The sequence below is a fragment of the Lissotriton helveticus genome, chromosome 4_1 (genome assembly GCF_964261635.1).
Source record: "Lissotriton helveticus chromosome 4_1, aLisHel1.1, whole genome shotgun sequence".
NCBI classification, from domain to species: Eukaryota; Metazoa; Chordata; class Amphibia; order Caudata; family Salamandridae; genus Lissotriton; species Lissotriton helveticus.
In genome coordinates this window covers 1,559,203,768-1,559,217,738 of record NC_136063.1, presented here as the reverse complement: position 1 = coordinate 1,559,217,738, position 13,971 = coordinate 1,559,203,768, and the positions used below count along the sequence as shown (strand labels likewise).

The 13,971-nt window shown below is 41.4% G+C and overlaps 1 long non-coding RNA gene across 1 annotated transcript in view; it reads right to left on the bottom strand.

Moving 5' to 3' along the window:
- Positions 1 to 13,971, bottom strand: part of LOC144827597 (uncharacterized) — a 54,979-nt gene that overhangs the window by 40,499 nt on the left and 509 nt on the right. The window contains exon 2 of the long non-coding RNA XR_013610258.1: positions 12,207 to 12,314. This is a non-coding gene — a long non-coding RNA (uncharacterized LOC144827597). The remainder of the gene's footprint in view (positions 1 to 12,206; positions 12,315 to 13,971) is intronic.

Sequence of the window (13,971 nt, the reverse complement as noted above, 5' to 3'; positions counted from 1 at the left end):
ATCAGGCGAGGGCACTGGGCCTTTTCCAAAGAACATCACCTTCGTTTTCCCTGCGTTTAGTTTTAGTGTATTTGTGTTCATCCAAATAGCAATATCACGAAGACAGCCCTTAAAATTGCCAAAGGCTTCCACTGACTGTTTTTTGTAGGAGAAGACCAGCTGTGTTTCAACAGCATACGAAATCACTTTGACACCCCAGTTGGCTATTAAGGTCAAAAGAGGGTCCAGATAAACATTAAAAAGTAAGGGGCTTAAGGATGAGCCCTGGGGAACACCACACCAAAGAGGTTTGGGTTTAGACGAAAAAGGGCGTAGAGCGACTTTCTTAGAACGGGCGCCCAAATAGGACTGCGCCCAGGCCAGCACCTTCCCACCCTGGCCAATGCTTTCCAGTCTCTGCAGCAACGTGGCGTGGTTGACCGTGTCAAATGCTGCAGATAGATCCAGGAGCACCAGCATTGTTGATGCCCCTGAATCTAGTGCCCATCTAACTGACTCTGCAACCTCTATGAGAGTGGTCTCGGTGCTGAAACCAGGCCGAAAGCCTGACTGTGTTTCGTGCAAGATGGCATTACCTTCAATCAAGTGGTTCAATTGGCGTTGAACCAGTTTCTCCAACATTTTGCCTGGCGCAGGTAAATGCGAAATTTGCCTGAGATTGCTAAAATCTTCTATGGCTCCGTTGGATTTCTTTTTCAAAGGAAGCAGTGTGGCGTGCTTCCAGTAATCAGGAAAAACTCCGGTAGAAAGGGATGTGTTCCAAATATGGGTGAGTGTATCTAGCAGAGAAAGAGATAGCCTTTTCCATAGTTTGGGTGGGCATGGGTCATCAGGGGCCCCCGATTTAAAATTTTCAATCTCAGCCAATGCCTCTTGCTGCGAGATAGGAGAAAAGCAGGCAAAAGACGGGACCAGCCTAGTGGCCAAAGAGAAGTCAGGCTTCTCTGTTGCAACAGTGGCGGAGAAAGTGTCATACACCTTTAAGATTTTGTTATCGAAGAAGTTAGAAATATCTTAGCACAGAACTGGTGTTACTTCCGTCTCAATTGCTCTGGGCTTAAAAAAAGGATTGAACTACTTTGAACACTTCTTTACTCGACTGGCCTGCTTTCTGAATGCAGGAAGCAATAAAATTACCTTTCGCCATTTTTCTAGATTTGTGTATATTTTGTTAAGGTATTTTTATAGCACATCTTTGCTGTGTCGCTATACTTTCGTCTCCTCAGTCATTCCAATCTCTTACAGCTCCTTTTTTCTTCATTAAGTGCCTCTGAAAACCACGGTGCTGATGGAGATTGTCTATGCAATAACACCAATTTTCCCGGCACCCACCGCCGAAGCAATCCAATGGTTCACTGCCAGGGCATCTCCATTTGGGTCTGAGGTGAGGGCGGGTAAGTCTATCTCTAAAATAGGACCTAAGGTTTCAGCAGATAGATTATTCCACTTCCTCTTCATAATAGACGGCTTGCCTCTGGCCTGGCTTAAATTGGCCATTTTAGCTGAGAAATGGGACCAGGTAATGGTCTGACCAGACCAATCGTTGCGGCACCTCTGCTGTAATTTCCTGGATATTAGAGAAGATTAAGTCTAAAGTATGGCCTGCCCTATGAGTGGGCCCCGAGATTATTTGTGCTAGGTTTTCAGCTTGTAGTGATGCAACAAATTGGGATGCTTGAGAGCAGTTAGGATCATTAACACGAAAGTTAAAATCCCCCAGTGGCATAAAATATGAGTAACACATTTTGTACAATGTATTTGCATAGATCAAAAGTGATATCAGCTGCACAATCCGGTGGCCTAAAGATGAGCAGACCTGCTAAGGATACCCTCAGATAAATTTGGAGGCAGAAGTAGAGCCCCTCAATTCCCTATATGTCGAGGGGTCTAGAGGAAGTCAGTACATAAGATTCTTTATAAATAATGTCCACCCCACCTCCTCTTTTATTGCCTTCCCTTTTTGAAAACCCATTTCAAAGCCCGAAGGAATGGCTAGGGTAATCAATGCCATTGTATCTTCGTTCAGCCAGGTTTCAGTAAGAAACAAAGCATCTCAAGATGATTCCACCAGAATCAGCCAGATTTCATCGGCATGCCTAGGGAGGGATCTACAGTTCACACGGCCAGCCTGAAGTGTCTCACAGTGTTCTGTGTGTGTTAGGTGGGGTCTTTGGGCGGCCTACCTCCGTATCAGTCTGTGTAGTGGGAGATGACATCTCAAGTACTGCACCAAAGCCCTGTCTGCATATTGGGCAGTTGGGTGGCAGCCCCATTCTAGCTAAATCAGTTTCATGTAATGCGCAGTAGTTACCCTTATGTAGGCTATTAGCTCAGCTCTGGACCAGCTAATCCTCTCATCTCCCCCCCACCGGCAGCATGGCTGGCCTTGGCTGCGTTCGGGATGCGGACGGGCGCAGACGGGCTTGCCTTTGGCGCGCCCTCGGCGCACCCGCTGCGTGCGTCTGCTGCTCGGCCGGGCCCCCATCTGTTATTATCCCGTAAGAGTGGAAGTGAGGCAATTGGGGGAGGAGTCGCGTCCCTCCGTACAATCGGCACTAATGAGTCATGACGGACCGGGGAGCGCGAAAAGACAAGGGGGAAGCAATGTGCAAAGCAAGCAAAATAGTATTATTAGCAGCAGCAAACAGTATCAGGTTTTAAAAAAGTTCGTAAGTCAACTTTTTTTCCAGTTAAAAATCACACAGCACGCGCTACTCACATAGCAAAGGCGTTTGACACCATGAGCTGGGACTACCTTCACTTGACCCTCAGCCACATGGGATTTGGCCTGGGATACCTCAGCTGGGTTTTCACACTTTAATCCAACTCGATTGCAAGGGTGAAAGCCTGCCAGACAATCTCTGACAGTTTTAACGTTGAACAAGTCACCAGACAGGGCTGCCTCCTGTCCTCACTCATCTTTGCATTGGCTATGGAGCAGTGGGCTTGTCATCTTCATCAGCGACCATTGCAGTAAGGTATCTTAGAGAGTGGTATCCCAGAGAGCAGTATTTACCATGTGATCTCACTGTATGCAGATGTCGTACTGTATACCGTCATGATTAATGGTCTGCAATCCCTGACCTAATGAGTCTACTTGAGAAATTTGGGGCCGACTCTGGCCTACATGTGGACTGGCCTAAATCCTGTCTATTTCCTCTAGTGCCCAGACATGACATACAATGGGTGGAGCTCACAAGGAGTCACTTACAGTGCTGTTACAACACCATCAAGTACCTAGGTGTGTGGATATATCACACCCAGGCTGATCTCCAAGGAGGCAACCTTGACACGGCTGTTAGATCAATCTGTCAATCCCTGCCTTTTTAGTGTTTGTTGCCCCTATCCCCACTGGGACTAGTGGCCATTTCTAAAATGTTAGTACTATCCCAACTGCTCTACTTCTTTGCCTCCCTCTCACTCACACTCCCAAAGTCCTTCTTTTGCACACTAAACTAATTATTACTCGAGTTGATTTGTAGCACAAGTAGGTGCTGAGTTGTGCTCACCATGCTACATCGTCCCCTGGAGGAGGGAGGTCTTGGGGCACCCAATTTTGAATTATATTATGCTGCAGCGCAATTGCAATGGCTGCTGGCATGGCTACCGGCACCAGATAGTCAAGAATCAATGCACATTAGGAACATGCTGTATGGGGTTGGTGTATATATACCAGGCTCTCTGACTTTGCCATTCGCCCACAGGGAGAGACATGCCAGATGACAGTAGCCAGTGCCTGATGGTGCCAGAATGTGCATTCCAGAGGCTCCCATCTTCCTTATACTCCTGCTATCAAAATGTGGGAGTTGCCGCACATGCATGCCATGCTTCAGTGTGTCGATAGTTCTCCCTGGAGTGTCGCAGGGTTTCCGTTCTCCCACAGAACTGTGCATAGAGATTTGGAACCTCGGTAAATTAGGGTGACCCAAAACTCACCTCAGTACCCAAAACCCCTTACCAGGCTAGCTACAGTGTCTCATTGGTCATAACAAACTCCCAATGTTTAGACAAACCAGAACATGAACTTACAATACCTCAGGTCACGTGGAACACATGAGCACTGTTTCGTTATACAATCATTTCAAACCAGAACGTGGAGTAAATGAGGACACGTGCACATTTGAAATATTTATTTACTAATGCCGTTTTCTCAAACGCAGTATCTTAGATAATACAAGGAAACATATTATCAGAAGCAAAGTTATCAGCATAGTTACTAGTCCATAAAAAGCAAAAGGTGACAGCATGCTAACCTGCTGTAATGAATAAGCGTTAACCACACCTATTTCTCACCCTCCCTAACTAGCATATTATATTAATATCTAAGAAGGTCTCTTTGGGTTTTAGCAGGGCGGGCCCATACCTCAAGATCCTAGTATGAAGAGATCACATCTGCTTCCACCAGCTCTCTCTGCATGCGAACCGCATCAAGTGTGTATGTGTGCTCTAAGCAAAGCAATATAAAACCCGCCTAAAGCCAGGATTTGGCAGGAGCTGCACTTATGTTATGTCTATGAAGGTGCGGAGATCAGACTTCACAACAATTGTGTCGAGTTATCTTTTAGACTTCAGCACTCACTGTACAGACATAGTTTACTAAGCAAAGCTGATATCAGAGCAATAACATATTATTCTCATGTAAATCACAACGCTCTTGTAGGTTGAAAGCTAAATCAACAAGTAAGTGTCGTGTGCAGAAGCAGCAAAAGGAAAAATGGCGTTTAAACATTTAATAAGCTCACGCTAACTTAACACAATATATAGATAAGCAGTAACTATATGACAGGAGGTCTGGGAAATTGGACACATAGAGGACTTCCAAAGGGAAGGGACTATTGTGGCCTTTCAGGCCATGACAGACACCTGTGGCCTCAGAACTGGTCAGTTCTTGAACAATCACGCTATATGGCATGGAATGCTGGGGATGCGGAACCAATGAATTGAGAGATACTACACACAATACTATCTGCAGTGGGCACACAGCAGCATACCATCATGTCCCTTTATACCACTCTTAATCCTCCCTCACCAGCTTGCATGGCTAGAGAACATGCAAAATGGGACGCCGTGCTCCAGCATCCTCTGACAGATACGGCCTGGGCTTGGGCCCTTCAGTCAGTGAAGGGAAGCTCCTGTATCCTAGGCTCCATTCTACTCAATGCAATTATGTGCAACTGCCTATCTATCATTCACCTTACTTCATACAATGCATGTTCCCTTTGTACTCCCCTGAACGCCCCTTTATGAACAATTGAATGCTGATTTTTTTTCATATGGTGTAGTCCTGTGTGGTGCTGCATCCAGTATGGCAGGAAGTGACAACCATGGTATCTGAGCTGTCTTCATAATCCCTTACTCCTACTCCTTACTCTTGCTTGTCAGGTTTACGTGCGTGTATCAGGGGGATAAACTCTTTCATCGCTTCATTGATCTGGCATGCATGCTGTTTAAACGTCACTTAGCTATGGCATGGAAGGCCCCTGCCCCTCCCAAGCTCAAACGATGGCTCAGTGCACGGTTGACTTGGGCCAGAGCTGGAGACCATATTCTCAAATTGCTCCGCATGAGAGGGGACTCTTGCATCAGTGGGGATTGCTGGGAAACCTTTCTATTCAACGAAGAATCCAAGACTGACAAGCGTCCACCTTGAAATGTACCTTAGCGCAGCCCAAGGCTGCTACTCACCCACACTGGGAAAACATTTACAATCATTGCATGACGGGTGTGGGGGGCTGCCCCTCCGGGACCCGCGTGTGCCAAAAATCCTCCATTAGCAAAATGTACTGGGGCATATTCACTATTGACATGGTAACCATCTGCTGCTGTAACTCACAACATTTGCTTCCTCTACGGTTAACAGGGGAGTGTGCTGGTGCCAAATACACTCCACCCATCTATCTCCAGTGCCATTCTCTCCCCCCTCACCACATAACACTTTACACGTGACTCCTTGCACTCATACACATCTTTGGCACCGGGACAATCAGTGTTTGGTTTAAAGTTTTTGTTTCCCTTCTATCTTTTTTTAAGTTCAAGAACACTTTATTTAGTAATATAAAGTTGTCAATAAGAAGTTCAGCTTAATATCCTCATAATGAAATATCAGGCGTAAGCAAGTTTAGAAACATAAGAATCAGACTCACAAATGACAATAAAGAAGATGTAAATAACATCTTAAATACTAATGAAACATAGAAGAAAAAAGGGACATTTAGGGGATCAGGGAGGTTTAGGAGCATCCTGCTGTAATGGTTGTGGTTGGGAAAACCTTTGAGCACTTACATCGAGAAATATTGTAACAGGTGACCATAAATCCAAACGTTTTGTTGCTAATTTTAGAGGATAAACAAAAGCAGTATCTAACCTGTGGTTATGGAAAATATTGTAGCACCAGGCTCTATAGGAAATTTTTGTAAAGTCTTTCCAGTTTATAGTGATTCGCTGAAAAGCTACAGCTAGTAAAAATCTATAATTTTAACATTAAACGTCATATTTTCCTATACAGGTGAAAGGCTCCCTAAGAAGACATTGGTGAAAGAAAAAGGAAACAATACCAAAAATTAAGTTGATTTGATTCCATTCTTGTTTCCAGAAATTACAAACAAAATGACAAGAAAACAACATGTGAAATAAATCTGCTTTTGAAGAGAGACATGTCCAGCTCACATCTGAAAAAGTTGAAAAACTTTTGCTTAAAACATATGGTGAAAATAAAAGTCTGTTATAATGCAAAAAACAGCGTTTGCATTATATTTGCTGCCCTAGAAGATTTGTGTAATTTAATCCATAAATTCCTCCATAAAGGGATTGGCCAAGAGGTCTGAAAATCATGTTCCCACGCTACCTCAATTGTGGATTTTTGTCTGGTAATGTCTGCGCCATGTAAAAAATAATAAATAGTAGAAGCTCTAGGTGAGTTTCTTCGTATGGTATTTAGCTGTGAGAGGGAGTCAGAGTCATTTGATATAACAGGTGCATTTGAGAGTTTAGTGTAAGTAGTCATCACAGCATCTTTTGAGAGAATATATTTGGTATTAAATGAAGTAGGTAAGTTAAACATTTGGCTAAATGAAGAGAAAGATAAAAAGGCCGATTGAGAGAATAGCTGATGAACCCAGATTAGTCCTCTCTGTCTCCAAGTCCTCCAATAAAATGTTTTGTTACGGATATGTAGACTTTTATTATGCCAGATGGGGGAATTAAGAAAGGAGTCTATAGTGTGTGTTTGAGGAGGAGATGATATCTGGAGAAGATTAGAAATCAATTTGATTATGGGGGTGGAGAGGGTCTGCGGTTTATGTGAAAAGGAGAGGTACTCTCGGAATGAAAAGGGAGATAAGAAGAGATTTTCAACTGAAGTCCACAAAGGCTGATCATCTGTGGGTTCAAGTAACCAAAAGGATGCCTGACGTAAAAGAAATGCTTTCTTATAAGTTTGAAAATCTGGAAAGTTGACTTCACCTTCTTCTTTAGAACGAAGTTGACCTTTTAGAGACATTCTGGGTTTTTTCTTGTTCCGTAGGAAGGAAGAGAGAATTTAATTGATTTTATTAAAGACTTTAACAGGAATCAAAGGGGTATGTTACATATAGTGTATACAATTATGGGTGTTAGCATCTTTTTAATGGTGTCTAAGAGACCCTACCAAGATAGGTAAAGAGGATGCCATTTAGTGGTCAGGTCCATTAGGTTTTGAGTAAATTTAATCATACATAGTACTACATTATCAGATATGTTAGAAGTAATGTGGAGTCCTAGGTATTTAATATGATTTGAACTCCATATAAAATGAGAGGCATGGAAGTCTAATTTAAAAGTATATTTAGTTAAGGGTGAAATTTCACATTTATCATTGTTTAACTTATAACCAGAGATAAGGGAATATGCTTGGACTTCAGCTAAAGAGGCAGGAATTGATTCATTTGGATCGAAGATGAAAAGTAAAATATCGCCAGCGTAAGCTGCTAGTTTAATATGAGAATTAGCCATCTTCAAGCCATGAATATTTGGGTTCTGGCAGAGTTTGGAGAGAAAGGGTTCTAAAGCCAAATTAAACAAAAAGGGAGATAAGGGGCATCCTTGACAGACCCCTCTACCCAAATCAAAAAAAGAGGAGATTAAACAATTTGCGCAAACTGCTGCCCGGGGATTAGAGTAGAGGAGAGAAATCAAAGAAATAGATTTAGGACCGAAGCCAAACCATTTAAGAGTGTGAAACAGATAGGCCCACTCAACTCTATCAAACGCCTTCTCACCTTCTAACGCGATGGCAGCCAGAGAGTGTTTCAGGCGGGAAGACTTGGACAGTATATTGAAAAGTAGTCGGGTATTGTCTGTGATAAAACGGCATTTAACGAAGCCAGACTGTTCTTTTCCCAATAAATGTGGTAAGAAAGAGTCCAGTCTGATAGCCCATGATTTTGAAAAGATTATGGGCCAGATGTAGGTAATTCCCATTTACCTACTCTTAAATACCGAATCATACTGAATCGGTATTTAAGAGTAGGTAAATTGGAAGGAGGCAGATGTAGGTAATTTTAATTTTACAATTACCGATACTGTAAGAGTCGGTATTTACCGATTCTGTAAGTACCGAATTGGTATTTCCCATTGATTCCTATGGGCCTTGAAGGAATTAATGGGAAATATCGATTCGGTATTTACTGAATCGGTAAATACCGAATCCTGGCAGGGGGAACGGGGTGTCACTTTGACACCCTGTAGCACCCCAAAAGCAGGCTTGTGTGCCATGTGGCACACAGACATGCCCTAAGCGCATGTCTGTGTGTCACATGGCATAGGTGTACATGCACAGATGTGCATGTACACTGGAATTCAGTATTTTACCACCCAATAGGATTGGGTGGTAAAATAAGAAATCCTAAGGGCCTGTGGCACTGCAAACTGTGCCACCTACATATGGATTTACAGAATCGGTATATTTACCGTTTCGGAAAAATACCAAAGTGGTAAATTTACCGAATCGGTAAATAGACCGATTCTGTAAATTCCGACCCACCTACATGTCAAAAGCCAAATACCGGTCGGTAACGGCCGAAATAGGCCGTTACCAACCGGTATTTGGCTACCTACATCTGGCCCTTTGTAATCAATATTAACCAGTGAAATGGGTCTATAATTCTTACAAAACCTAGAGTCTTCACCTTCCTTAGGAATAAGGCAGATATGTGCTTCTGAAAAAGATCCAGAAAATTTATTTGAAGAGGTGAAGAAAGTTGTTAAAAAATGCAGCTTAGACAAAAGGAATTTGGAAAAGTGTGAAAAACATTCAACTTTGAAGCCGTCCGGACCCGGTGCCTTGTCTTTTTTCAAATGATGTAGTGCAGACAATAATTCCTGTTGTGTAAAATCTGATTCCAACTTATCGCACTGCCAACGTCAACAGTCCTAGTACCAACTAGTCATTTGATATTGATTTGTGTGTTTTTGTCTGTATAGTTTTTCTTTACTAGATTTTGATTACTTTAAGTTGAAAATGTTATCAAATACATCTATAAAATGATAAAAATATGAAAAAATAAATAGAATATATATTTTTACAACAAACTAGCTAAATATTATGTGTTTTTTTATGTCTGTGTGTACAGTTTTGTAATCCACTTTATAGGAAATGGCATATATGAATTAATTTGTTTGCTACATTTTGTTTTTCACATATGTTTACTGTTCCCTACGTGTAGCAAATGCATCATAAGTAGGGGTCCCCTGTGTTTTTCAAAAGCCTAAGGAGGACAAGTCCAGAGAGGAGAGATGAGGTTTTGGTATATTGGAGAAAAAGTGTGCTAGAGAATGTACAGTGGGTTATGTTTTGGAGGAGCATAAAGATTTGTAGAAAAGGGAAAATTCACTTAGAATTTCAGAGTCTTTAAATTTTAAGTTCAAATTGTCATCATATATCGATTCTATATTTAGTTTGTTCTGTCTGACCTTTAAATAATTAGCCAGTATTTTGCCGGCTTTAATTTTACCTCCGTAGAACTTAGCACTAGATTTTAACATGTACAATGAGGCGTCATCAGTCGACTTTCTGTTGAATTGCATCTTAGCGTTTACAAGAGCTATTAGGCAGTCTTGTGAGTGTGAGGTATAGTAGGAGTGCTCTAGCTTCTTGATGTCTTGGAGAAGATTTTTAGTCTGTAAATGGGCAGATCTACGTTGTTTAGCAACAAAACTGATGATGAAGTCTCTTGTTGAGGGTTTGTAGGCATCCCATATGGTTGAAAATGGAATATGTCTGTATGATTTAATTCAAAATATTCGTTGGAAAAATTAGTAAAAGAAGTAGTGAATTCTGGTTTTCAAAGAAGAGCGTTATTAAACCGCCATCTTTTAGGGATTGAGGATTTGGGTAGAATATCAATACCAACTGAAACAGGAGCATGGTCTGAAATTAAAATAGGACCAATATTTGCATGGGTGAGCGTTTGCGATATGGTGTGGGAGACAAAGATGTAATCAATTCTGGACTTGGTATGATGGGTAGGAGAGTAAATAGTGTATTCCCTGGTAACTGGATTACACAATCGCCAAGCATCCAAAAGTTTGTGTTGACTTATGGTATGAACAAAGGATTTATGTGGTTTATTGGGAACAAAGGGAAATCTAGAATTCCTATCTATGAATGGGTTAAAAACCAGATTACAGTCACCCGCTAATATGAAGTTGTCATCCATAGATTGTGCAATCTGCTTGGCTAATGTTGACCAGAAAGAGGGTTCACCACATGTGGGGGCATATACATTAAGAAGAGAAACTGGGACATCTTTAAATAACAATTTGACAATTAACCATCTACCATCGCTGTCAGATTCTTGTGACAAGAGTGAAAGTGGAAATGATTTGCAACAAAGTATAGTTACACCATTGCGTTTCCCATCTCCTGGAGATGAGAAAACATTCCCTACCCACCCTATTTTCAATTCTTGTGATTCAGTGTCTGTTATGTGTGTTTCTTGCAAAAACACCAAGTCAGCATTCAGTTTGACTAAATGAGTAAGGACACTTGGGGCCAGATGTAGGAGCCCTAATACCGGTCGGAAACAGCCGATTTTGGCCGTTTTCGACCGGTATTAGGGTTTTCAGATGTAGGGCATGCATTTACAGAATCGGTATTTTACCGATTCTGTATTTACCGATTCGGTAAAATTACCGAATCGGTAAATACAGACTCGGTAAAATACCGATTCTGTAAATGCAGATGTAGCTGGCACATGTCAGAGTGCCACAGGGCTTTAAGAATCGGTATTTTACCACCCAATCCAATTGGGTGGTAAAATACCGAATCCAGGTGTGCATGCACATGTGTGCATGCACACCTGTGCCATGTGACACACAGACATGCCCTTAGGGCATGTGCGCCATGTGACACACAATAGGCATGTGCGCCATGTGACACACAGACATGCCCTTAGGGCATGTCTGTGTGCCACATGGCGCACATGCCTATTTTTGGGGTGCCAGAGGGTGTCAAAGTGACACCCCCTGCACCCTTGCTGAAATCGGTATTTACCGAATCGGTAAATACCGATTCGGTAATGCCCATTGATTCCTATGGGCTTCAATGCCCATAGGAATCAATGGGCATTACCGATTCGGTATTTACAGAATCGGTAAATACCGAATCTTAACGATTCGGTATTTACCGAATCTGAAATACCTACATCTCCCCTCCTCTTTTTTACCACTTCTTAAATACCGATTCGGTATGAATCGGTATTTAAGAAGTGTTAAAAAAGATTTACCTACATTTGTTTCTTTGTCTTTTAATGGGTGAACTTAGACCCCTAAAGTTCCATGAAATAAGCTTCAATGACATAAATAATCAGAAGCAAAGGACAACAAAATTATGAGGTTAGAAGTCTGATTTGTTATAACAACATTGTGAAATATTAAGAACGAGTAAACGGAAATGGAGTGAAAGCATAAAGGTAAGTATGAAAAAGAGATAAAGTATGGAAAGTATTGACTATGAATGAAAGATCAAATTGGTAAGAGAGCAACGAAAATTAAGAATGATAAAATGAAGAGAAAATAGGAAAGATAAGATGCTGAATAATGAAGTAAGAGATGATCGAAAGTAAAGGTAAGAAAAAGAGTGGATGAAATTGCATAAGACACCAGAAGGAAAAAGAGAACATATGCGAAACCAGACAAAAAACAAAAGACCAAATGAAAGACGTACTTACATTGAGGGAAGGAAAGAGTGAGGAGAGGTGGGACCACATGGAGCGGCCGAAACATCCAATGAGGACCGAACCGGACCTTGGAGGGGACACGCCAAAACATAAATCTGGCTTTAAAAAAAACAAGAGAAAAGTGAATTAATAGGATTAACTCTGGCATATATGCTAAGCGTAAACAAAAACGTATAAAAGTACATGGTAAAGAGCAAAGATATGACTAGAATGTAAGAACTTGTAGTGGTGAATATAGCATAATCAACATGAAATCTCACAACCTAAGTAGTAACCTCAAATAAATCAAGTTCTATGTGAGGAGGATGGCCCTGAAGAGTCCATAAAAAACTGTGCTATGCGCATTAATGAAACTTCGTGAATGTACTGGGTCATCATAAGAAATAGTTTTGTTATTATAGGTAACTTTCAACAAACATGGATGAAAAAGTCCATATCTGGTGCCCATGCATCAAAGAGTTGGTCTCATATCGAGAAAAGCTTTACGCCTTGACGCAGTAGCTCTGGAATAGTCCTGTGCAAAGAATAGTGTAGCACCAGACCAGGTGATCTTCTGGCAGGTGTCAATCAGTAAGGGAAATTCATCCATTAAGGATTAGACCCCTCACTCACCCGAAGGTGACATGCTTCATCATATGGGTCCTCCTTACCAGTGAAGAAATCCTAGTCAACACTGGGAGCTACTACTTCGTGATGTTATGAAGGAGCTCGGAGATGTTTTGTTTTACTATAAGGATGGGTACTAATTCCCATATGAGAGTATGATGGGTGTTGTGAGGTTGCAGAGCCGCGTGAAATAAAGAAATGGTGAAAAAAGTTAAAACTATCTAGGATAGATGCACTACCTTGAGATTTATATTTGTGCTCTACCTGACAGCATTAAAACGTAAAGCAACACAGTGGTATAGATTTAAAACCACTGTCAAATTATGGTCAACATGTTTCAGCCCAATGATCAGTTCCCTGTATCGTTGGCTTTCTTCAGGACCAGCTATAATAGAATTGCTGCTGCTATAATATGTGGAAAAAGTAATATTTATACACAACCAGTATTCCTGTATCTTCTTGTCAGGTGATACACAAGGTATCTGTAAATTGGAAAAACAAGAGAGGGAGAGAGAGAGAGGACAACCAAACAAAAAAGCCATCAATATCATGCTGGCTAATGATTTGTATATCATATCAATATCAGTAGCTATATATGCTTTCACTAGTCAGAAAACATTAGGACTTACCCTTCAATGTAGGATAGCCCTGCCTCAACTGTAATAAGAGTTCCATTGATACTGTAGAAGTTGGTTTTGGTGGTGATGGGGGGTCTTTTTTTAATCTTTTTATTTTCGACTTGCCTGTAGGTACTTGCGCAGGCTCCATACCTGTGTTGCACTGGTATAACACAAGGAGACCCATAGTGTCCAAGTTAGAAAGCTCTGAGAAGACTTTAGAGATTTTGATAAATGTATGTTTAGGTTTGAAAGCAGTAGAGCTGGTGCCTTTTGTTCTTCCCATATAACATGAATTCAGTTAGTCCCCAGTCCAGAGCATACAACCAAATAGCTTGAAAAAAGCCCTGTGAGGTATTTCAAAGCATACCCAAGGAGCAGGAAAACGCCTCCCATAAGAAAAAGGGATCATGCACAAACTCTCAAATTACAACTCTTATTGACTCACAGAAAAGTCACCACGTAACTTAAATTGAAAGAAGAAATCGTGGCTGTAATCACATCACCTCAATCTCTAACAATAGATAAGGAAA